This window comes from Phocoena phocoena, chromosome 1, assembly GCF_963924675.1.
Source record: "Phocoena phocoena chromosome 1, mPhoPho1.1, whole genome shotgun sequence".
NCBI lineage: Eukaryota > Metazoa > Chordata > Mammalia > Artiodactyla > Phocoenidae > Phocoena > Phocoena phocoena.
The window spans coordinates 137,259,585-137,283,819 of NC_089219.1; the positions used below are offsets into that span (position 1 = coordinate 137,259,585).

Sequence of the window (24,235 nt, forward strand, 5' to 3'; positions counted from 1 at the left end):
TTTGAGCTATTATGAATAAAATTGCTATGGCCATTTACGTACAACTCTTTTTTGTGGACATATGTTCTCATTTTTCTTGGATACATATCTAGGAGTAATACTGCTGGGTCATAAGATAAGTGTATGTTTAACTTTTTAAGAAACTACCAAACTATTTCCAAAGTGGTTGAAACATTCTATCTAACCCTAGCCATGTATGAGAATTTCTGTCGCTCCGTATCGTAACAGCTAATAGAGTTGGTCTAATGTAGTCAGTCTTTAAAATGTTTGCCGTTCTAATGGATGTGTAGCGGTATCTCATTGTAGTTTTAAATTAAATTTTCTTTGAGATAAATGCTCTTAAACATATTTTCACGTATTTGAGATTTTATATCTTATTTTGTGAAGTATCTGTGCAAATGTATCGCCATTTAAAAAATTGGTTGTTTGTCGGAAGACATTATTGGCCGGAAGACATTCCTGAAATATTCTGTATATTGGCCTTTTGTCACACATATGTATTATGAATTTTTTCTTGTGTGGCTTTTCATGTTTATGATGGTGTCTTTCGAAGAGCAGAAGTTTTTATTTTTGATGAAGGTCAGTTTATTTTTTAATGGCTCATGCTTTTTTGTATCCTCTCTAAGAAGTCTTTGCCTATCCCAAGGTCACAAAAATTTTCTCTATCTTTTCCTCTAGAAGTTTCATAGTTTTAGCTCTTACATTTAAGTGTATGACCCATATCAAGTTAGTTTTTGGTATATATGATGTGAGGGAAGGGTTGAGGTTCATTCTTTTCCGTATGGATATCCAGCTGTTTCAGTAGCACTTGTTGAAACAACTCTCTTTTCCCCACTGTATTCACTTGACGCTTCTGTCAATAGTGATAACTGACCCATGTAAGTATGGATCTATTTCTGGACCCTCAATTCAGTTCTGTTGGTTTATATGATTATCCTTATATCCAAACCACAGTCTTGATTACTGTAGCTTTACAGTGAGTCTTGAAGTCCCTTACTTTAAGTTTTCCAACCTAATTCTTTTTCAAAATTGTTTTGGATATTTTAATTTCTCTGAAGTTACATATCAGTTTTAAAGTCAACTTGTCAAGTTCTGCAAGAGAGCCTGTTGGCATTTTCATCAGAATCCCAATCTGGATCTACATATCAATTTAAGCAGAATTAACATCTTAAAAATAGTGTTTTTAAGATGTTAATTCCAATCTATGAATATCGCATATCTTTCCAATTATTTAGGTCTACTTTAATTTACTCAAAAATGTTTTGTATTCCCCACGCTCCGTGGCTCTTCACTCAGTTGCAGTGTTTCGTTTTTTCACCTTCTCTGCCTTTTCTCATCCTTTCTCGCTCTCTGCTCTGCGGTGTGACGAGGCTGAATCCAGCCCTCGCCTTTCTTCTTCTCCCCGCACTGTTGTTCTGTTTCTCTCCTTCGGCCGCCACCACCACTGCTGCCCAGCTGGTGTCGGTGCCGCGCTTTTCCTCCAACATCGTCCCCGCAGCCTATGGCCCAGGCGGCCTTGGGTATTTCTGCTCAAGGTAACCACATCTCTCTTTTAAAATTCCGCCTAAAAAGAGAAGACGCTTTACCCGACTCTTTGGGCCGTTATCTCACGGCGAACTTTCTGACCAAGTATACAACTACCCAGAGGGCCTAGGAGAAGTGCTGTATAGAGAGCAGTTCGACTTCAACGCTGAGCCACCTTGGGAACCTAGATGATGATAGGCGGGTTCCATCTCCTAACTTGTCCATTTTGTTGCATATTCTAAGGACCCAGATGTAAGGCTTGGTGGCCCGTCTCTTGTTTTTCCTGGTTTATGACTTTCGGCTTTGTGGAATACGGCTGAGATGAAAGGATTTATTGACAATGCAAACTACTCCGTTGGCCCGTTGGATGAAGGAACAAACCTTGGAAATGTTGTTGATAACTATGTTTATGGACATACCCTGACAAAGAAAAATGCATTTTTTGTGGGAGATCTTGGAAAGATTGTGAAGAAACACAGTCACTGGCAGAACATGGTGGCTCAGGTAAAGCCATTCTACACGGTAAAGTGCAACTCCACTCCAGCTGTACTTGAGATTTGGGCAGCTCTTGGAACTGGATTTGCTTGTTCCAGTAAAACTGAAATGGCTTTAGTGCAAGAATTGGGTGTATCTCCAGAAAACATCATTTACATAAGTCCTTGCAAGCAAGTGTCTCAGATAAAGTATGCGGCAAAAGTTGGAGTGAATATCATGACATGTGGCAATGAAGTCAAATTGAAGACAATTGCACGTGATCACCCAAATGCCAAGGTCTTACTACATATCACAACAGAAGATAATATTGGAGGTGAAGAGGGTAACAAAGTTTGGCACTACCCTGAAGAAATGTAGGCATCTTTTGGAATGTGCTAAGGAACTTGATGTCCAAATTATTGGGGTTAAATTTCATGTTTCAAGTGCTTGCAAAGATTCTCAAGTATATGTACATGCTCTATCTGATGCTCGATGTGTATTTGATATGGCTGGAGAATTTGGCTTCACAATGAACATGTTAGACGTTGGCTTCACAGGAACCGAATTTCGATTGGAAGAGGTTAATCATGTTATCAGCCCTTTGTTGGATGTCTACTTTCCTGAAGGATCTGACACTAAGATAATTTCTGAACCCGGAAGCTACTATGTGTCTTCTGCATTTACACTTGCAGTTAATATCATTGCAAAGAAAGTTGAAAATAAGTTTTCCTCTGGAGTAGGAAAAACCGGAAGTGATGAACCAACCTTCATGTATTATATGAACAACGGTGTTTATGGTTCTTTTGCAAGTAAACTGTCTGAGGACTTAAATACCATTCCAGAGGTTCACAAGAAATACAAGGAAGATGAGCCTCTGTTTACAAGCAGCCTTTGGGGTCCATCCTGTGATGAGCTTGATCAAATTGTGGAAAACTGTCTTCTTCCTGAGCGGACTGTGGGAGATTGGCTTATCTTTGATAACATGGGAGCAGATTCTTTCACAAACCATCTGTTTTAATGATTTTCAAAGGCCAGCTATTTATTATATGATGTCATATGGTGATTGGTATGAGATGCAAGATTCTGGAATTACTTCAGACACAATGATGGAGAACTTCTTCTTTGTGCCTTCTTGCATTCAGTTGAGCCAAGAAGACAGCTTTTCCACTGAAGCTTTAGCAGGCATTAACGCTTTTTTAGATCTGAAGTTGCAGGTTAAGCTGGTCTACATTCCAGTGTGGAAAAAATTTGAACAATCTTACTCAGTTAATTCTCTTGGAAACAAAAACTACTAGTAATAGCTATTTGGGACCAGACAAAATTAGCTCTCATCCATAATTCACTGGGGGTAATTGAGATGAAGAGAATGTATCCACATTTAAACTTACCAGTTTGCCCTACCCCTTAAGCGTTTAAAATAAAATATGCAACAAAATGGATGACTTTGGGCTTCCCTGGTGGCACAGTGGTTGAGAGTCCGCCTGCCGATGCAGAGGACACGGGTTCATGCCCCTGTCCGGGAGGATCCCACATGCCGTACCGCAAAAAAAAAAAAAGAAAAGGATGACTTAGTGGAGGTGGAAGCCCATTAATTGGGTTCCTCATTAAAACGTTTACATACAAGGACACAGTTTTTATACTAAGGATTCGTGTTAAAAAGTCTTGTAAAGTTAATGTCTTTCACCCAGATATATCAAATATCAGTGGAAGACCAGTGTGATTTCATTAGATATGTTTAGTGTATTTAGAATGTGTAAATTTGTGCTTTGAACTGTAGTTTAATAAACGTAAAATTGCATCATAGTATTTGTTGTATTTGACCTAATGTTACCCTTGTATGACTGCAATAAAATTTTGTGTAGATTTTACTGTTTTTTCAGGCTAAAACTTTGGGAAAGGGGCTAGCTAGCAAAGGCAGTTTCGAAAGAGATGTGTATATGGACTGTTTAGAAGGTTATTTTCCTTTATAGCCCATTTAAATTTAGTTTGGCTCAGTACATTTTTCAGTTATTTAATTAGTAATTTAAGTAAAATGTTCGGTAAATCATTGTGAAGTTGAGATTCATTATGGAGAGTTGATGTGCAGTAAGCATGACGTTTAACAATTTTAACACCAAAAATGTTAATCCTGCATAAACCAATTGTAATAATTAACAGCTGTTTCTGTACAGATAGAGTACCTTAGTAAATCTTTGAATCACATATCTTTTGGCTGAAACGGAAGATTCTCTTAAGTACCTTGAATAAACTTTGGGTGAGAGAAATAAAATCGCAGAAAACTCTGCAGCTCACTAAATCTTAAAGAAGGGCTACATCTATATCCAGAAACCTGATGCTCCTTTGCACAGAATATTATTTAAATTGAAAATTGTGAGGTGGGGTGCGGTGAAGCACACCTATTTTCAATTTCTCAGTTGCAGTGATTTCAAACTTAGGGTTTGTTTTGTTTCAGCTATTAGCTTCTTGTTATTTCCTATTTGTTCAGCTTAGTGTAGTTTTAATTCTTTTCAAACTAAAATTTTATGGTGATTGGGGGAAGTGAGTTAGAGTCACTAACCTGACAGGTGTTGCCAGGAATTTGCGTTGTTCACTGCTAGTATATTTGTTATCCTAGATCTCAGAGTCACAATAGTAATAAACAACAGGGGTCATTTTTTCCTAACTTACTCTATGTTCAGATGTGGAATTTCTGTCTACCAAGGAAATGTGACTTCACCTTGGTGGCAATGGACAGAAAATTCTACCTGTGCTAATAGGAGAAGTTTGGAATGCACTTAATAGCTGGTTTTTACACCTTGATTTCAAGGTGGAAGGAGATTGGTCATGAATCTCTAATAAATTTCAATCTCTTAAACCAGTAGGTGCTTAATATTTTTGATTTGATTAATTCCTATTTGAATTTTGTGGGTTCTATTAATTAAAAAAAAAAAGGACCCCAATCTGTTGTTCTAATTACCCTTGGACTTTTCCAAGGTGTAATGTGGTGTTTTATGCAAAATTCCAAGCTACCATGCAACTTTTTTAAACTGTAATAAGGAGGAGGAATTGTTCCTAACCTTCTTTACTTGTTGTGCTTTTTGGTCCAGAAATGCCACATCTTTTAAGAGATGGTACAACTTCGAGTCATTGGCCTGACTATACAGCTTTGAGCTTCATGGCATATTGATTTTGCCATATTTATAGGAGAGCTATTCTGTGTATAACAGCTCAGAGTTGCAAGTAAGACATGTGAATGATACGGTAACTTTAAGAAATATCTGCGTTGTATTTGAAGACTGTTTGCCATAAATCTGAAGTTTGAACTTACGTATTTCAATTTGGTATGCTTAAAATACTGAATTTATGTAACAATATTTTTTTTAAAAAAAATATTAATCTCAGTTCAGAATTTAGCTGAAACTATAAAACCCAAATGATTTCTATATAGTAAATTGAACTGTAAAGGTAACTTGTGTGTGATTCTGAATACACAGATAAAATGTTTTTATTCCTTCTTAAAAAAAATGTTTTGTATTTTTCAGTGTACAGGTTTTGCACATATTTTGTTTAAATTCTCCCTGAATATTTCATGCTAATTGATGCTGCTGCTAATGATCTTTTAAAACAATTATTTTTTCATTGATTTTTCTCTATTTTTATCCATTTTCTATGCCATTGGTTTCTGCTTTTATTTTTATTATTTCCTTTTTTTCCTTCTTAGTTTAAATTTGCTCTTTTTCTAGCTCCTTAAGGTGAAAGTTTAGATAATTTATTTTATACCTTTCTTCTTCTCTAATATAAGTGTTTAAAACTAGGAATTTCCCAATTAGCACGGTTTTAGTTGCATGCCGTATATTTATATATGTGTTTGCATTGTCATTCATTTCAAGATATTTTAAAAATTGTTATGATTTTTATTTGATCGATGGATTATTTTCAAGCATTTTGTTTGATTTTAATACATTTTGATATTTACCAATTAATTTTTTTATTGTTGATTTATTCATTTTTTTGTGGTCAGAGAACATTATAAGTTCTCTGAGTACATGCTACTGAGTGGAGTGGAATGTTCTGTAAATGTCAGTTATTTCAAGTTGGTTCAAGTGTTGGTCAAGTCCTCTGTTACTTTTATTGAATTTTTTTAGTCTACTTATTTTGTCAATTAAGATAAATTGAGAAGTTTGTCAAATTTCTTAATTTCTCAAATTAAGACAATTGAGAAACATGTTGAAATTTCTACCTATAATTATGTGTTCATTTTTCCCTTTCAGTTCATGTTTTGCTTCCTGTATTGTAAAACTCTGCTTTTAGGAATTTGGACTATCATGTTTTCTTGAGAAAGTGACCCTTTTATCATTATGAAATGTGGCTCTTTATCCCTGGCTATATTCCTTGTGATATTGACATAGGCACTCCAGTTTTCTTTTTGTTAGTATTTGCATCATATATCTTTTTGACATCATTTTAGTTTTAACTTATCTTTGATTTTATATTTAATGTTGCTTTCTTCTAGATGGTGTATGCTCTTGGGTTATGCTTTTTTTTTCTAGAAACTCTTATTTTTTAATTTTAAAAAATTATTTATTTTATTTTTGGCTGCATTGGGTCTTCGTTGCTGTGCACAGGATTTCTTTAGTTGCAGCAAGCAGGGGCTACTCTTCGTTGTGGTATGTGGGCTTCTCATTGCGGTGGCTTCCCTTGTTGCAGAGCACGGGCTCGGCACACGGGCTTCAGTAGTTGTGGCATGCGGGCTCAGTAGTTGTGGCTCACAGGCTTAGTTGCTCCACAGCATGTGGGATCTTCCTGGACCAGGGCTCAAACCTGTGTCCCCTGCAGGTGTATTCTTAACCACAGTGTCACCAGGGAAGTCCCAGGTTATGCTTTTTTATTCAGTCTGACAACCTCTGCCTTTTAATTGGACAATTTAGATCACTTGCATTTAAGGTAATTATTTATATAGTTGGGTTTAAATCTACATTTTTCTCTTTGTTTTCTCTTTATATTTTCTTTACTCTGTTCTTTTTTCATATTTTCCTCTTTCTCTACCTTTTTTTAATTGAATATTTTGTGGTATTCTCTTTTCTCCCTACTATTGGCTTACTAGCTATACCTCTTGTGTGTATGTATATATGTGTGTGGGTGTTTGCTCTAGGGTTTACAATATGGATCTTTAACTTAACATAGTCTACCTTTAAATAATATTATACTTCTTCATATATAGTACAAGAACTTTAGAATAATATACTTCTGTGTTTCCCTTCCTGTCCTCCATGTTATTGTTGTCATATATTTACTTCAACATATATTATAAACTTCACAATACATTCATGTTAGTTTTTAAAATAGTTATCTTAAAAATATGTGAAAAATGATTTTTACATTTTATCCTCATACTTATTATTTTCAACTTTCTTCGTTCCTTTGGGTAGCTTCAAGTTTCTATCTGGTATTATTTTCCTTCTTCCTGAATACTTGGATTTACGTTTCTTGGACTGAAGGTCTCTGGCAACAAATTTTCTCAGCCTTTGTCTGAAAAATACTTACTTTCACTTCATTTTAAAATTTCATTTTGATATTTTCACTGGATTTTAAATTCTAGGCTGGCACTTTAAAAATGTCATTTTATTGTCATCTGGCTTGCATTGTTTCTGATAAGAAGTCTGCATAGGAACTTCCCTGGCAGTCCAGTGGTTAAGACTTCACCTTCCAATGCAGGGGGTGCGGGTTCAATTCCTGGTTGGGGAGCTAAGATCCCATGTGCCTCATGGCCAAAACACCAGAACATAAAATAGAAGCAATATTGTAACAAATTCAATAAAGACTTTAAAAATTGTCCGCATCAAAAAAACTTAAAAAAAATGAAGAAGTCTGCATAAATCTTACCTTTGTTCCTCCATATGGCATTTTTTTTTCTCTATGGCTTTTTAAAAAGATATTCTCCTTGTCACTGGTTTTGAGAGATAGAATATGACAGTTCTCTGGTGTGTTTAGACTGCTTCGACTATATGCTTAAACCATTTATTCAGTGTCTTTGATCTGTAGATTTATAATGTTTACAAAATTTGGAAAACATTCAGCCATTTATGTATTCAAATTTGTTTTTATTCTTCCCTTCCTCCTTTCTGGAGCTCTAACTACACATATGTTAGACAGTGTGATATTGTCCTACTGGTTACTGAGGTATGGGTATTTTGTCTTATTTTTTTCTTCTTTTTGTACTTCATTAGGATAATTTCAACTGTTATGTCTTCAAGTCCATTAATATTTTCTTTTGCAGTATTTAATCTGCTCTTAATGCCATTCAGTGAACTGTTCATTTCAAATAATGCATTTTAATCTCCAGATGATCTATGTTATTTTTACTTATATGTTTCATTCCTCTCTTCATACGTTCATGTTTCCTTTTAAATACTTATACATAGTTGTAACATTTATAATTGTTGTGTTACATCCTTGTCTGAAAATTCCCCATCAAATCTGTCATTTCTAGATCTGTGTCCATTGACTGATTTTCTTCATGGTTTTGAGTCACAATATTCTGCTTTTGCATTTTGAATAGTTATTTTCTTTGGAAACTGAGCAGTGTGAATTTTCTTTGTTGAGTGCTTGATTTTGTTGTATTTCTTTAAAGAGTGATGGTTTTGTTTTGGCAGGCAGCTAAGTTGCTTGAACATCAGATTGATCCTCTTGAAGTTTGTTTTAAAGGTTTTTCAGGGCAGGTCTACAGCTCCAATATAGTAGGGTCTATTTGCCGCATTACTAAGCTCTGACTCTTCTGGTGACTTTACTGAATGATTCCTGAATTAAGTGAGATCTGTCCACTCTGGCTGATGCAAACTCGAATGATTTTCAGATCTGTTTGAGCTCTGGGAATTTCTTGGCTTACAGCTCTCTGCTAATTGTTCTTTCCTGACATGTTGGAACTTGACCCTATGTGTGTACAGGTTAGTATTCAGGCAAAGTTTGAGGGAACCCCTATGCAAATTCCTGGAGCTCTACCTTCATATAGCTCCCTTATTTTCAGTATTCTACTCTGCAACTTCTAGCTTCTTTGGGCTTCTCAAATTTCAATCTCTGTCTCCTCAACTTGGCAAGACCAGCAAGCTTTGTTTGGATTCCCCCTCCTTGTGCTGCAATTTGGAATTTCCTTGCAGGTGGATAGTCAGGATGAATATAAAACTTATTATATTTAACTCCCTTTTTTCAAGGGTCATAATCTTGCATTGCTTATAGTCCAATATCTGAACATAGTTGCTTAATATATTTTATCTTTAATATATTTTAAGTCAGGAGAGCAATTTCCATAGCAGTTATTTATTCATGGGTGGAACTGAAGTCTAGAACAGTATTTATCAGTGTGTTGAGTTTGTGTAATGAGATGTATGTGTTTATTGTGTGTGCCTTCATACAGTTAATATGGTTCATATATGTTGTCTTAGTTGGCTTGGGCTACCATAACAAACTACCATAGACTAGATGCTTAAACAATAGAAATTTATTTTTCTCATTTCTGGAGGCTGGAAGTCCATTATCAGGGTGCCACAATGGTTGGGTTCTGTTGAGAGCTGTCTTGCAGATGGCCTCCTTTTTACTATGTCCTCAAATGTGAGAGAGAGAGAGAGAGAGAGAGAGAGAGAGAGGAGAGCTCTAGTGTCTCTCTTTATAAGGGCACTAATCCCATCATGAGGACCTCACCCTCATGATCTCATCTAAACCTAATTGTCTCCCAAAGGCCCCATTTCCAAATAGCATCGCATTGGGGGTTGGGGTTTCAGCATATGAATTTGGGGAGGTACAATTCGGTCCATGGCACACATTCCTCAGAAATATGTCTCGTTACGCACAATAAAATTTTCCAACTTATGTGGTAGCCGCTCTGCTAAGATGTGTTTTAGGACTTAAGTGACAAAACTCCCACCTTCTATTCTATTAGTACTATGCAGATTGAGAATTACTGCATGCAATAGGGAGTCCTTACATCCAGGTTTTTGAGCAGGGAGTTGACATGATGAAATGGTGATTTAGGTGTTGAAGTATAGAGGACTAAATGTAGGAGAGTGACAGGGACAGCAGGTTATTTAATGATTATTATGGTCACCAGCTGATGAGTTCTCTCAGGGTTGGGGGTCAGCAGAATTTGTCACTAGTCATTTGCTTAGTTGGTTGTGACCAAGCTTATCATTATCTCAGCACTAGAGCCTCAGACCACTCTAGCAGTGAAGTCTTCAAAGACTCATAAGCTGAAATGCATTATTCATTCATTTAGTCATCTAGCATCTATTTTATTTAACTGTTGTTATCTAGCATTTTTAAGGAATACAAAATAAAGACTACTGCTCTTACCCTTAGGGAGCTTATGAACCCCCTGGGGAAGGGAGACAAACATATAAGTTAACATATAATCATAATAATAATTCATTATTTTGGTATTACTCTTTTAAAGTGAATTCTTATACCTTCTTTAGTCAGAAGATAACCCACATACTGTCTTACACATTGTCCATATGCTTTAGAGAAAGAAACAGGATAGTCAGTGTGGGATGGCACTAGCCAGAGAAGACTTTCAGAGGAGGTTTTATGGGTGTTTTTCTTGAAAGATATGGTGAAGAAGAGGTGGAGGTTCCTTTGGGCTACAGAAATCTCCTGGCAACCATCATAGGAGTTCAGGCTGACCCAACCACGGTAGAAGTCATATTTGGGAAATATGACTGGATAAAAGGAGAACCCCAAATAATAGAAATCTTTAAGGCCTGTCCAAGGCATGTGGACTTGATGCAACAACAATCAAAGAGAGAGAGTTATGGGAGGTTCGCCTGCAGCAAAGTGATGGAAGATTTTGTCCTATGTATTCTGTCCCCTTCTTTTTCTTCCACTTTCATGTGAGCTTAATTTTAAATTTACTTTTGACACTAAAGAACTTTTAAAATAAGTTTTATGCTTACATTTTATTTTTTAAATAAGCCATAAAATAGATCATCACCACAAAAACCTGTAATAAAATTTTAAGACCGTAACCATTACACAAAGCTTCAGCATTTGTTCATTCACTTGTTCAGTCAATATCTTATGATGCTTAACCTGTCCATATCTTCAGTGTCTTACAATCTAGTGATCAGATGGGACTGAACTAAATAAGGCAGTATGGTACTGGCACAAAAACAGAAATATAGATCAATGGAACAGGATAGAAAGCCCAGAGATAAACCCACGCACATATGGTCACCTTATCTTTGATAAAGGAGGCAAGAATATACAATGGAGAAAAGACAGCCTCTTCAATAAGTGGTGCTGGGAAAACTGGACAGGTACATGTAAAAGAATGAAATTAGAACACTCCCTAACACCATACACAAAAATAAACTCAAAATGGATTAGAGACATAAATGTAAGGCCAGACACTATCAAACTCTTAGAGGAAAACATAGGCAGAACACTCTATGACATAAATCACAGCAAGATCCTTTTGACCCACCTCCTAGAGAAATGGAAATAAAAACAAAAATAAACAAATGGGACCTAATGAAACATAAATCTTTTGCATAGCAAAGGAAACCATAGACAAGATGAAAAGACAACCCTCAGAATGCAAGAAAATATTTGCAAATGAAGCAACTGACAAAGGATTAATCTCCAAATATACAAGCAGTTCATGGAGCTCAATATCAAAAAAACAAACAACCCAATCCAAAAATGGTCAGAAGACCTAAATAGACATTTCTCCAGAGAAGATATACAGATTGCCAACAAACACATGAAAGGATACTCAACATCACTAATCATTAGAGAAATGCAAGTCAAAACTACAATGAGGTAGTCAGAATGGCCATCACACCGGTCAGAATGGCCATCGTCAAAAAGTATACAAACAATAAATGATGGAGAGGGTGTGGAGAAAAGGCAACCCTCTTGCACTATCAGTGGGAATGTAAATTGATACAGCCACTACGGAGAATAGTATGGAGGTTCCTTAAAAAACTAAAAATAGAACTATCATACGACCCAGCAATCCCACTACTGGGAATATACCCTGAGAAAACCATAATTCAAAAAGAGTCACGTACCACAATGTTCATTGCAGCACTATTTACAATAGCCAGGACGTGGAAGCAACCTGTGTCCATTGACAGATGAATGGATAAAGAAGATGTGGCACATATATACAATGGAATATTACTCAGCCATAAAAATAAAACGAAATTGAGTTATTTGTAGTGAGGTGGATGGATCTAGAGTCTGTCCTGCAGAGTGAAGTAAGTCAGAAAGAGAAAAGTACCGTATGATAACACATATATGGAATCCCAAAAAGAAAAAAATGGTTCTGAAGAACCTAGGGGCAGGACAGGAATAAAGACGCAGATGTAGAGAATGGACTTGAGGACACGGGGAGGGAGAAGGTAAGCTGACGAAGTGAGAGAGTGGCATGGACATATATACACTAACAAATGTAAAAAAGATAGCTAGTGGGAAGCAACTGTATAGCACAGGGATATCAGTTCAGTGCTTTGTGACCACCTAGAGGGGTGGGATAGAGAGTGTGGGAGGGAGATGCAAGAGGAAGGGGATATGGGGATATATGTATATGTATAGTGATTCACTTTGTTACACAGCAGAAACTAACACACCATTGTAAAGCAATTATCCTCCAATAAAGATGTTAAAAAAAAACCAAAAAACAAAAAAGAAGGGACTGAACTAAATGCCTGGTTGAATGCAGGTCCCCTCCCTTCTCCCTTGGCTATGGGAAAGGTTCACTCACGTCTCAGGGCCTCTCCTTAGGGCTTTCTGATTTGTTTAGGGACACTGGAAGGAAAGGTTCAGAATGGAAATCAGGAACAGTTTTGGGGTCCTCTGAAGCTGCTGAAGCTTTTATTTTTGTATCTCAGAACTCCATGTTGACATCTTCCCAGGGAGATTTCTTGGGAGGAAAGGTTTCTTTTCCTAGATTGTTGAAACAGTCATTTAAATCTATAGTTGGGGGTCAAATAGAAGGAGTGGAAAGAGCATGAAAGATGTCAGTTTCTTACATAGTTTTGGGGATAACACCCAGCTGTGTGAGGGAGGCGTAATCAATGATTTCACCCACAGGTGGGAAGCACTTGCAGCTAAAGGATTTTAGTCTACAATAAGCACGTGCCATGCCATGTGACCACAACTTAGAGTTGAATGCAGTCTTAGTTTATATAAATTAGAGTATCTAAGAATCTAAAATAAAGAGTTTCCATTTTACTGTTATTGGCCAGTTTATGTCTAGAGTGTTTTATTCCTTTTTAGGGGCTAAGTTTAAAGAGAGAAATAGGCAAATTGATCTCTTATAGTCTTAAGTAACTAAATGAGAAAATGAAAGGGTTTGAAACCAGGTGATATCTGGAATGGTTGAAGGAAGCCTCTGTGTTGATCTAGTGGAAGAAAGGTCTCAAAAGGATCTGAGAGGTTTCAAATATCTGATGGGCTGTCTTGTGGAACAGGAATTAGACTGGATCTGGGTGAACCTAAGAGATGGGATTAGGAGCAACTCAAAGAAGTATCGGGGAAATTCAGGTAGGGGAGGAAAAAGTCAATTAGAACAGTTCCAATATGGGCTAGCTTGCCCATTGTGGGTAGGAAGTTTGCTGATACACATAGGTTTGATGTACATCTGGGGGAAATGTTGTGGAAGGATTCCAATATCTGAAAGACCCTAAGATTTTTCACTTCTATGATTCTGTACTCTGTGATGAATCCCATCATACCTCAGTGCCTTCTGAATGGTGAGAGGTTGAGCTTATAGGAACCCAGGGGACTTTGGATAAGTGGGTAAAGAGGGTGACTACCAGATGCCCCAATTATGAGTCATATTTGAGCTACCTTTAGGGGCAGGGTGGAGGGAGGAAGAAAAAAAATTCCAAGAGGGAAAACACCTTCTGTTGCTCTTGGCAAACATTTGACACAGCACCACCAGATTGATGCAGCCCTCCAGCAGGGAGAATGGCCTCTGGTGCCCTGGTCCTTCTATCTGTCTGTACTTCCTGAGGCAGGAGGCTGATCTTGGACAGCCTCTCTTCTGCATCTGGAGGGGGGCGTAATTAGCCCCTGGGCTGGTGGGTGAAATGAATATAGGTCTGTTGTGAATAATAGGAGACAGAGCTTACAGTAGCTCTGAAGCTGTATTTGATATTTCCTGATAGTCACAGTTGTTTTCTCCCCCTTTGGCTTGTGAGGACTTTCCTGGTCTCTAGAATGTAGGGCCTTGTCACCAGTACAGGTGAGTTGCCTAGAGTTTGCTGTTGATGCTTTCACTCACTTGACACTAATGCAGCCCTCTTTCACTGCCTTTGGTGGTTCTCTTTTCACGTGGACCTGTCTTCTATCTCCAATAAATTGTAACAGTCCTGAGGTAAGGATTGGCTTATACTTATATGTGTCCCCCATGGCACCTAGCTCAGCACCCTTGTGTAATGAAGGTGCTTACTCAAGCATTAAGGATAAATACCAATTTGTCAAAGTAGATCTTTTTGTAAAGGACATGATGTTGGCTAGTTTTTATCTAGAGATGTTGTGGACTCTTCATTATGAACATTAATCAGTGAATATCACGTCTTTTCTTTATAAAAAATCCTTCAGGTGGCTTATATCATTTGAAAATTCTGGCCATTGGGGTAGGTATTGGACACCTTGAGGTCTGTTCTGGCCCAGCATTGGGGATCACCTTTGAGGTCTCTTTGGATCTGTTTGTTACAGTGAGTTTTGGGGATTCTACTGCTGATGACATGAGTCTACTCAAAGTCAACAATACACTACTCACCCCCTCATGATTTGGACTGTTTCTTCTAGCACAGCCAACAGAAAGTTTTCCAAGAAGCTATACATGCCTATTAAGTCCCTAAGTGTCCAAAAGGAAAAGTAGCCTAGAGGGGGGCAGCTAGAGCCATTATCAAGTGCTGGCTTTTGTGTGGGTTGCAGCGTGATGGCGACCTTGCACACTACATCCCTTTGGTCCTTTTCTTTTCCTCTTCCCGTAAAGGGCAGAGAGTGTGGCACCCCTTGAAGGAGAGCCTTCTCAAGCAAAAGCAAGCCATCTCAAAGCTGTTTTTACTGCCTGGATGAAAGTTCATGTTTGGGGCCACCAAGGAAACCACCTTTGAAAGGCTGCATGTAGACCAAAGAATAGAATCCAAAACCGTGTTGTTGTATTTTTAAAATAACAAAACTTGGCAGGTAATGGGAGCACGCCATGATTTAATTGCTTTGAGTATTAATTTAAAAAGATAGAACAGGCTTTCAGGGAAGACTTTTCATGACCGTAGGAGTGTTTGAACATTATCTTTGTGTGTGTGTGTATATATATATGTCCTGTAAATCATCACGAAAACTAAAGCAGCAGCATGGCAAGCTCATTTTCCTGCCCAAACAAAGATTGTCTGCAATAAAGCGCCCAGGGTCCTTATGGGAGGCTGTGCTGGGCAGCATTCTCAAATGATCAACCTTAACTTTTCCTCTCTTGATTCAGCTTCTTCATCTCTGTTGCCCAATTAATCTTCCCCTTGCCTCTCAAATTAGTTTTTCTCCTTGATACATAACAACTGTGAAACACTGGACATTGTTTGTCCCACCCTTTTAAATCATGACTGACAGAGCTAACCCGGGCGACTTGATCCTGCCTTCATTTGGCCCATGTACTCACCTAGTCATTATGGTTGTTCTTCTTTGGGAAACTTACAGGTTTTTATGGTAAAAGCTAAGACAGCTGTAAGCAAATTTCCTGTTGTTCCCAGTTCTCTCTTTCTCGGGGGTGTTGTGCAGCCTTACCTGATTTTCTTGCGTTTTTCAGATGAGAGGAAGTAAAATAAAGTGCCTAATGCTGTCCCTAAGTAGCTGTGACTTTGAGGAAGTCATTTCTCAGGGTCACGATTTCTCTTCTCTTCCCTCCCTCCCTCCCTTCCTTTCCCTATACGTGTATCTATCCTTTTTCAAATTCTTTTCCTGTTTATGTTGTTATAGGATATTGAGCAGAGTTCCCTGTGCTATACAGTAGGTCCTTGTTGGTTATCTACTTTATTTATTTTTTAATTTTTAATAGATTTTACTGGAGTATAATTGCTTCACAATATTGTTAGTTTCTGTTTCACAACAAAGAGAATCAGCCATATGCATACACGTGTCCCCATATCCCCTACCCTTTGAGCCTCCCTCCCACCCTCCCTATCCCACCCCTCTAGGTCATCACAAAGCACCGAGCCAATCTCCCTGTGCTATGCTGCTGCTTCCCACCAGCCAACTATTTTACATTCAGTAGTGTATCTATGTCGATGCTACTCTCACTTCGCCCCAGCTTCGCCTCCCCACCCCATGTCCTCAAGTCCATTTTCTATGTCTGCCTCTTTATTCCTGCCCTGCAACTAGGTTCATCAGTACCATTATTTTTAGATTCCATATATATGTGTTAGCATACGGTATTTGTTTTTCTCTTTCTGACTTACTTCACTCTGTAGGACAGACTCTAGGTCCATCCACCTCACTACAAATAACTCAATTTTATTCCTTTTTATGGCTGAGTAATATTCTGTTGTATATATGTGCTACATCTTGTTTATCCACTCATCTGTCGATGGACACTTAGGTTGCTTCCACATCTGGCTATTGTAAATAGAGCTGCAATGAACATTGTGGTACATGACTCTTTTTGTTTTTGTTTTTTTGTTTCTTGTGGTACGCGGGCCTCTCACTGTTGTTGCCTCTCCCATTGTGGAGCACAGCACAGCTCCAGACGCGCAGGCTCAGCGACCATGGCTCACGGGCCCAGCCGCTCCGCGGCATGTGGGATCCTCCCAGACTGGGGCACGAACCTGTGTCCCCTGCATCGGCAGGCAGACTCTCAACCACTGCGCCACCAGGGAAGCCCGATGTATTTTTGTTTTTTTTGTATGACTCTTTTTGAATTATGGTTTTCTCAGGGTGTATGCCCAGTAGCGGGTCATATGGTAATTCTATTTTTAGTTTTTTAAGGAACCTCCATATTGTTTTCCATAGTAGTTGTATCAATTTACATCCCCACCAGCAGTGCAGGAGGGTTTCCTTTTCACCACACCCTTTCTAGCATTTATTGTTTCTAGATTTTTTGATAATGGCCATTCTGATTGGCCAGAATGGTTATCTCTTTTAAATATAGCAGGGTGTACATGTCAATTCCAAACTCCCAGTCTCTCCCTCCCCCCACAACCCTTACCCCCTGGTAACCATAAGTTTGTTCTCTAAGTCTGTGACTCTGTTTCTGTTTTGTAAATAAGTTCATTTGTTATCATTTTTGGGGGGTGAGGAGTGGATTGGATTGTGTCTAGAGTTCCATCTGTGTTTCTGCTGCAGCTTGGCTTTCTCCACCCATGCTCTGTACCACAGGGCACCCTGGGTGTGCAATAGACAAGAAATGGTTGCATTTCAAGGGAGGGAGAACTCAGCCTGAGTGAGTGAAATGGCCTTTGCCAAGCCCTGAGAAGCTGCGCCCTGTAGCACTGAAGAAATCATACGTTAATGCATGAAAATTTCCCAGTACGGTGCCCTGAGCATTTTAGAGGAAAGAAGCTATAGAAATCTAATATGGAAATGATTCTTCTCTCATTATAATTCATAGGATTTCGTTAGGCTAAAGTGAGATCTCATTGGTGTTCAAGCTTGGGGTGTAGTTTTTTCACACCCTTTTGGTTTTTGTGTTGCTCAAGGCTCCTTCTAATTGAAGTACAGCAAGAAGGAGCAACTGAGGGCCAAAGCTGGTCTAGGGCTGTGTGGTGTCCCACGGGTAGGACAGTAGCCTGGCATTGGGCACACATTGCTGACGGAGCCTGCTTGCCTCAACGGAAGCACCAGAGTTACCTGGGGCGCCAAAGTTACCTGGGGCGTGCACTATTCCTCAGCCTCCATTGTAGCAATCCGGAGATGTGGAGAGGCCAAAGGAAACTTAATAAAAGCCCAGTTAAGTCCTATGGTACCATGTGACATGTGACTAGGGAAACAAAGAATACTAAGAACCTTTAACTTGGAAAGGAGAAGCCTTGGGAATAGCATTGGAACAATTTCCCAGTACTTAAAGGACTGTCATTTGGAAGAAGAATTAGGCTTGTTTTTGTGCTTTCAGAGTACATTATTGATGGAAATTGGACCGATTTAAGTTCAATTCCAAGAAAAATATTCTAATAGCGTGTCAGAAATTGCAATAATAATATTTTACATCTTTATAGTGTTTTACATTTACAAAAGTGATTTTCCTGCCTAATTTAATGGCACCGTGAGGTAGGTAGAGCTAGTATTATTGTTTATATTATTATTAAGCATTATTACCACCAACACCATTGTTTTGAATCAGACATGAAAACAGAGAATATACTAAATGTTTTATTTAAAACCATGAAACTATTAAGCGGGTAAACCTAACTTTATATCCTAAGCTTTTCATTAAGTTTACACACACACACACACACAAACAAACACACACTCCCCAAACTACAAAATATGTGAGGAAAGAAGTTACCTGCTGCTAAATCTTTTATGATGGCCGGTGTGACCACACCATGTTCCTCTTTAAGTACTTCCCAAAATCCCTCTCTTGGAATATTAACTCTTGATTACTAACTCCAGGGTCCTCTACTCATTCTCCTGGGCCTAGAAAGGTCTTTTTCTAACCTTGGCCGGGATCATCTAGAAAGGATCACCAGGTGGGTCTGGGCACCTGGGGCTCTAAATGGCTGATTCAGGGTCTAATTTGTGGGGGAGCAGCTGAGCACATCCCAAGGTGTACAGCTGGTTTCTCAAAGTGTTGCTATTATAGGATTATTGGAAATGGCAAACGGACCTCAAGCATGGGGCCTCTTTTCTAGGGCTTTAAGGGAAACTTAGCAGCAGTAGTCCACGCCCTTGACAGTCTTTGGCCTGAGGAAAGGGGAAATGAGTGGACAGTGGAGGAGAATGATACCAAACTCATTTTAGTGAGAAGACAATCCTCTTTTAAAAAGATCTCCAAGGGGGGCTTCCCTGGTGGCGCAGTGGTTGAGAGTCCGCCTGCCGATGCAGGGGTCACGGGTTCGTGCCCCGGTCCGGGAAGATCCCACATGCTGCGGAGCGGCTGGGCCCGTGAGCCATGGCCGCTGAGCCTGCGCGTCCGGAGTCTGTGCTCCGCAACGGGAGAGGCCACAACAGTGAGAGGCCCGCGTACCGAAAAAAAAAAAAAAAAAAGATCTCCCTCTGGGGAGATGCAGGAGAGCACATGTGCGTGCTCCCTGAGTTCACAGTGCATTCATTTTCAATTTCCCAAAAGAACTCAGAATTATAATAGTTGATGCTATGATGGAAGTGTCAAAAGTACGTGAAAAGAGCTATAAAAACTGGGTCACATAAACATGGTTTCATTTGCTATACAGGAATGTATGTTTTTTAAAATCAAGATAGAAAATAAAAACAGGAAAATTATGAGCACGTGAGAGATTGGACAGGAGGAGGGTTTGAGCAACAGGCTAGGGACAGCCTTCCATCTCTCAGGTTTCTTATTCCTTTCCAACTCCTTTTGTAACCAAGCAGGACCCTACGGGGGCCTTCCCTGCACAGACCTCTCCCTCATACCCTTTGCTTTATCTCCTCTCTTGAAGCACCTAGATATATAGTATCTGATGCACATATCCTGAGTTGTTTTTACAGATGCTAAGATCACCACCAAATGGAAGGAATTAACTACTTGATGACCCTGAGCATGTAGCCCCCAGGCCTACTGTTAACCCCTGTGGCTCTGCCCTGTTACCTCACCATCAACCAATCAGAGAATTGTACATGAGCTGATCACACACCCTGGGACTCCCCTCCCTCACCTGGCCTTTAAAATTGCCTTCCTGAAACCCATGAGGAGTTCCGGTGTTTTGAGCACTAGCTGGCCTGAACTTCTAGCTTGGCGCCCTGCATTAAACACTGCACTTTCCTTCACCACAACCCGGTGTCAGTAGATCGGTTTTATTGTGCAGGGCGAGTGGACCCAAGTTTGGTACAGTAACACTTTTCCCCACCACAGATCGGAGTAGCCTAGCTCTCTCCTTCCTTTTTTCTTAAGTCTTCTCATATTGCTATGTTCAGAGAGCCTGTCAGTCCCAAAGCCTTCTTCTTTTCTATTTCTCTCATCTGGCTTAGGGGCCCGCAGGCAAACAGGGCACCTTGCAGCCTGCCTCAGAAGTCCTGAGGCCCGAGATGCTTTTGCAGAGAAGCCCTGTCTGGACACGCCAAAACTGTGGGGAGGGCTGCTGATGTGAAGGTGTGACCAGGATGGGTAATGTAGTCAGGGAAGGCTCCCTGGAGGAGGCAGGTTTTCAGCAATGTTCTGAAAGTGGTGCGTGTCTTGGCTTGGGGGAGAGGGGATTAGAGATAGAACCTCAGAGGCAACAGGATGGAGCCAGACTTGAGCATGAGAAGGGAGGGGCCCAAGTTGTTCTAGTGATAAATATAATAATTCAGGTATTCAGAATTTGAGTCCCTGCTTCCCATCCCCAAACTTCCTTTTCTCTTTCCTTCTCACTCACATTCAGAGTACACCGAGAGCTTTTATTACACTGTTCTCAGGGGGCAGATGGATGGAGCTAGAACAAAAACGTCTGTTGGATTTCTGATGAAACCTGAACTTGCCTGGCATGAACAAAAATCTTAAAAGCTGAGGCTTTACATTAAAAATGTTTGGTTTTAAATATCAAGAGCCAAATTCCAGAGAGCTGAAGTTTTAAAAGGCAAGATGACACAATTTATTTCCTATTCAAAAGGAGATGAAAATGTGACCAGCTCAGGGAAGGGAGGAGAATGGAAGCCAAATGGTTATTGCTGGGACATAGATGATAGAACTTGGAGTTTCTGTGAAGAACCTCAGTGTCCCTATCTCCTGGGCTGAATTATGGGGGGAATGGGCAACTTATTTTATTTTATTTTTATAAATAAATAAATTTTTGAATGTTTTGGGTCTTCGTTGCTTCATGTGGGCTTTCTCTAGTTATGGCCAGTGGGGGCTACTCTTTGTTGCGGTGTGCAGGCTTCTCATTGCAGTGGCTTCTCTTGTTGCAGAGTACGGGCTCTAGGCGTGAGAGCTTCAGTAGTTGTGGCATGTGGGCTCAGTAGTTGTGGCTCATGGGCTCTAGAGCGCAGGCTCAGTTGTTGTGGCACACGGGCTTAGTTGCTCCTCGGCATGTGGAATCTTCCCGGACCAGGGCTCGAACCCATGTGCCCTGCATTGGCAGCTGGGTTCTTAACCACTGCGCCACCAGGAAAGCCCCAGGATGGGCAATTTAAATGGTAAATGGATTGAAGGTGCTCCAAGAGCAGTAGACACTTGTACTCCAGAAGAAATTCTAAACAGATCAGAGATTTAAATATAAAAAATTGAACCATACAAGTATTTGTTTTAAATGGGTGAATTCCTCTATCTTTTTTGGAGTAGGGAAAACCTTTCTAACGATGACTTAAAACCCAGAAGCAATAAAAAATTGATCAATTTTATTATATAAAACATTTAAAAAACTTTTGCATGGCAAAAAATTACCATAAGATAAAATGACAAAGTAGAAAAAATATTTGCAAGTTATTCGTAAACAAAGCGTTAATATCCTTAACTCTTTAATGTATAGAGACTTTCCCTCATCAACTTCCCTTCATCAGTTTGTATAGAAAAAGCAGAATAAATGCTTGACTCTTTTCTTTTATTACCCATTTTCCAAAGAATGAGTTGATTTACAAGTGTGATCAATAAAGGTTTATTTTTTTAAGTATCATAATGAATTGTGGATGTAAACTTATTTAATGTGTTTCAATTGACTGTAATTGTTCTTACCGGTAGTTGGATTGTCCCATCTTTGGCTAGTAGGAGCCTCTTCAAGTTGGCTTCTATATCCATTTGACGTGACTCTTGTAGTCTTTGACATCTTCCGTGATTTCTGGAAATTTTGCTAGATGTTGTCAAATTCTTAACCATAGGGGTTTTATTGTCTTGCCTTCCCACCAGATTTTCAAGAGAATATGATGTCACACGAGATTTTTATCAACCCGACTGGAGGGAGATGGTATCTTAGTGTAGTTAAAAACTTTTATTTTTATTTATTTTTTTAAATGAAGTATAGTTGATTTACAATATTATATATGTTTCAGGTATACAACAGTGATTCACAATTTTTAAAGATTATACTCCATTTGTGGTTATTGTAAAATATTGGCTCTATTCCCTGTGCTGTACAATATGTCCTTGTACCATATTTATTTTCTACATAGTAGTTTGTACCTCTTAATCCCCTACCCCTAAATTGCCCCTCCCCACTCCCCTTTCCCCACTGGTAACCACTAGTTTGTTTTCTATACCCATGAGTCTATTTCTTTTTGTTATACTCACTAGTTTGTTTTATTTTTTAAGATTCCACCTATAAATGATAACATACAGCATCTGTCTTTCTCTGACTTATTTCACTTAGCATAATACCCTTCAAGTCCATCCATGTTGTTGCAAATGACAAAATTTCATTCTTTTTTTATGGCTGAGTAGTATCTGTGTAGTTTTAATTTGCTTTGCTCTTATTATGAGTGAGGGTAAACATTTTTTCATGTGGTTAGGAGCCATTTGCATTTTTTCCTGTGAACTCTCAGTTCATATCTTTATTACATATTATATTTTTAAAAGTGTTGCTGGCCTCTTCTCTGCTTTTAAAAGGTCTCTAGATATTAAGGACATTAAGCCTTTGTTTATGAATAAGTTGAAAATAATTTTTCCTACTTAGTCATTTGCCTTTGTTCTTTACTTAGAATAATTTTTTTTGCCATGCAAATGTTTTAAAAAAATTTCTTATGTAATAAAATTTATCAATATGTTTCTTGATTCTGGGTTTTAAGTCACAGTTAGAAAGGTTTTTCCTCCTCCAAGACTGTAGAGGAATTTACAAATATTTTTTTCGAGTACCCACATGACTTAATTTTATATTTAAATCTCAGATCCATTTGGAATTTATTCTGGAATATAGAGTACGAGCAATATATCTGATTTTATCTTTTCCTATGTGGTTATACAGTAATTTTATACCATGTTTTCTCCACTTTGAAATGCTTTCATTACCATATACTTAATGTTCATGTAATAAATAAAATGTTTATATATGGGTCATTTTTCAGATATGTATTTTCTGTTCATGTAACAATATCAAAATATTTTATTCTAGAGGTTCAGAGTAGGGTTGAATTCTGACATGACTAGCCCCTTTCCACCCACATAGGCATTGCTCTTCATTTTAATATTTTTCCTGGTGATTCTCCCTTGTTTATTCTTCCAAATGAACTTTATAATCAACTTGTCTGACTCAAGGTAAAAAAAATTATCAGATGGTATTTTTATTGAGATTGCATTACACTTACAAATTATCTTATAAAAAACTGACATCTTTAGGATGCTGAGTCATCTCATTTGTTCAAGTCTACTTTGTTTCTTTCTGATTATTTTATAGTTTTCCTCATATAGATTTTGGGCATTTCTTTTAGGTTTGTGCCTAGGTATATTATCTTCTTCTGTTACACTGAAATGGGTTTTTTCTCTCCCATTAGACTTCTAACCAGGTTTCTTTCTATATGATAATTTTAGTACCTGCTACTTTACTAAATTTTCTTATTATGTGTAGTAGTTTTTCCATCGTTTCTTTTCAATTTTCAAAATTATATCACATGCATATAGAGTTTTTCCTCTTTCATTCCAATTCTTATTCCTCTAGATGCTTTCTTATTTAATTGCATCAGTTTCAAGACAGTATTAAATAGAGGAAGAGATAATGCTTGTCTTCTTGTGTGTGTGTGTGTGTGTGTGAAGGAAGAAGCTAGTTTTTGTCTTAAGGTATACATCCCAGGGTTTTAGCAGGTGTTTCCTCATTTGTAAAATGCTGGATTTGGAATTTTTGTCTCTTGGTTTCTTTCTCTGTTGGCTCAACACTGAAATCATCTAATAATCTCTTCTTTCCCCTCCCCTTCCCTCCACTAAAGCTATTCTGAAGTAACATCCTTTTACTCCCAGTTAATTCCCGTAAGGCATTCAGTGAGCTTGTTTTACTTTTCACATATTCTTTCCAGCCTCCCTCTGTTTTGTAATGGTTTTAGTGCATGAGAATTTCAGACTTTGTATCGCCTTACATATTCTTACATACTGTCCTTTGTAACTATAATTTGGTCTAGATTTATCAATAAATATACACTTAATGTTTTTAAAAAATTCATTTTCAAATTGCTTGCTCCTAGTGTATAAAAGTAG

The 24,235-nt window shown here is 38.4% G+C and overlaps 1 pseudogene; it reads left to right on the forward strand.

Annotated features, from left to right (window-relative positions):
- Positions 1-1,845: 1,845 nt before the first annotated feature.
- Positions 1,846-24,235, forward strand: part of LOC136117935 (antizyme inhibitor 1 pseudogene) — a 137,863-nt pseudogene continuing 115,473 nt past the window's right edge.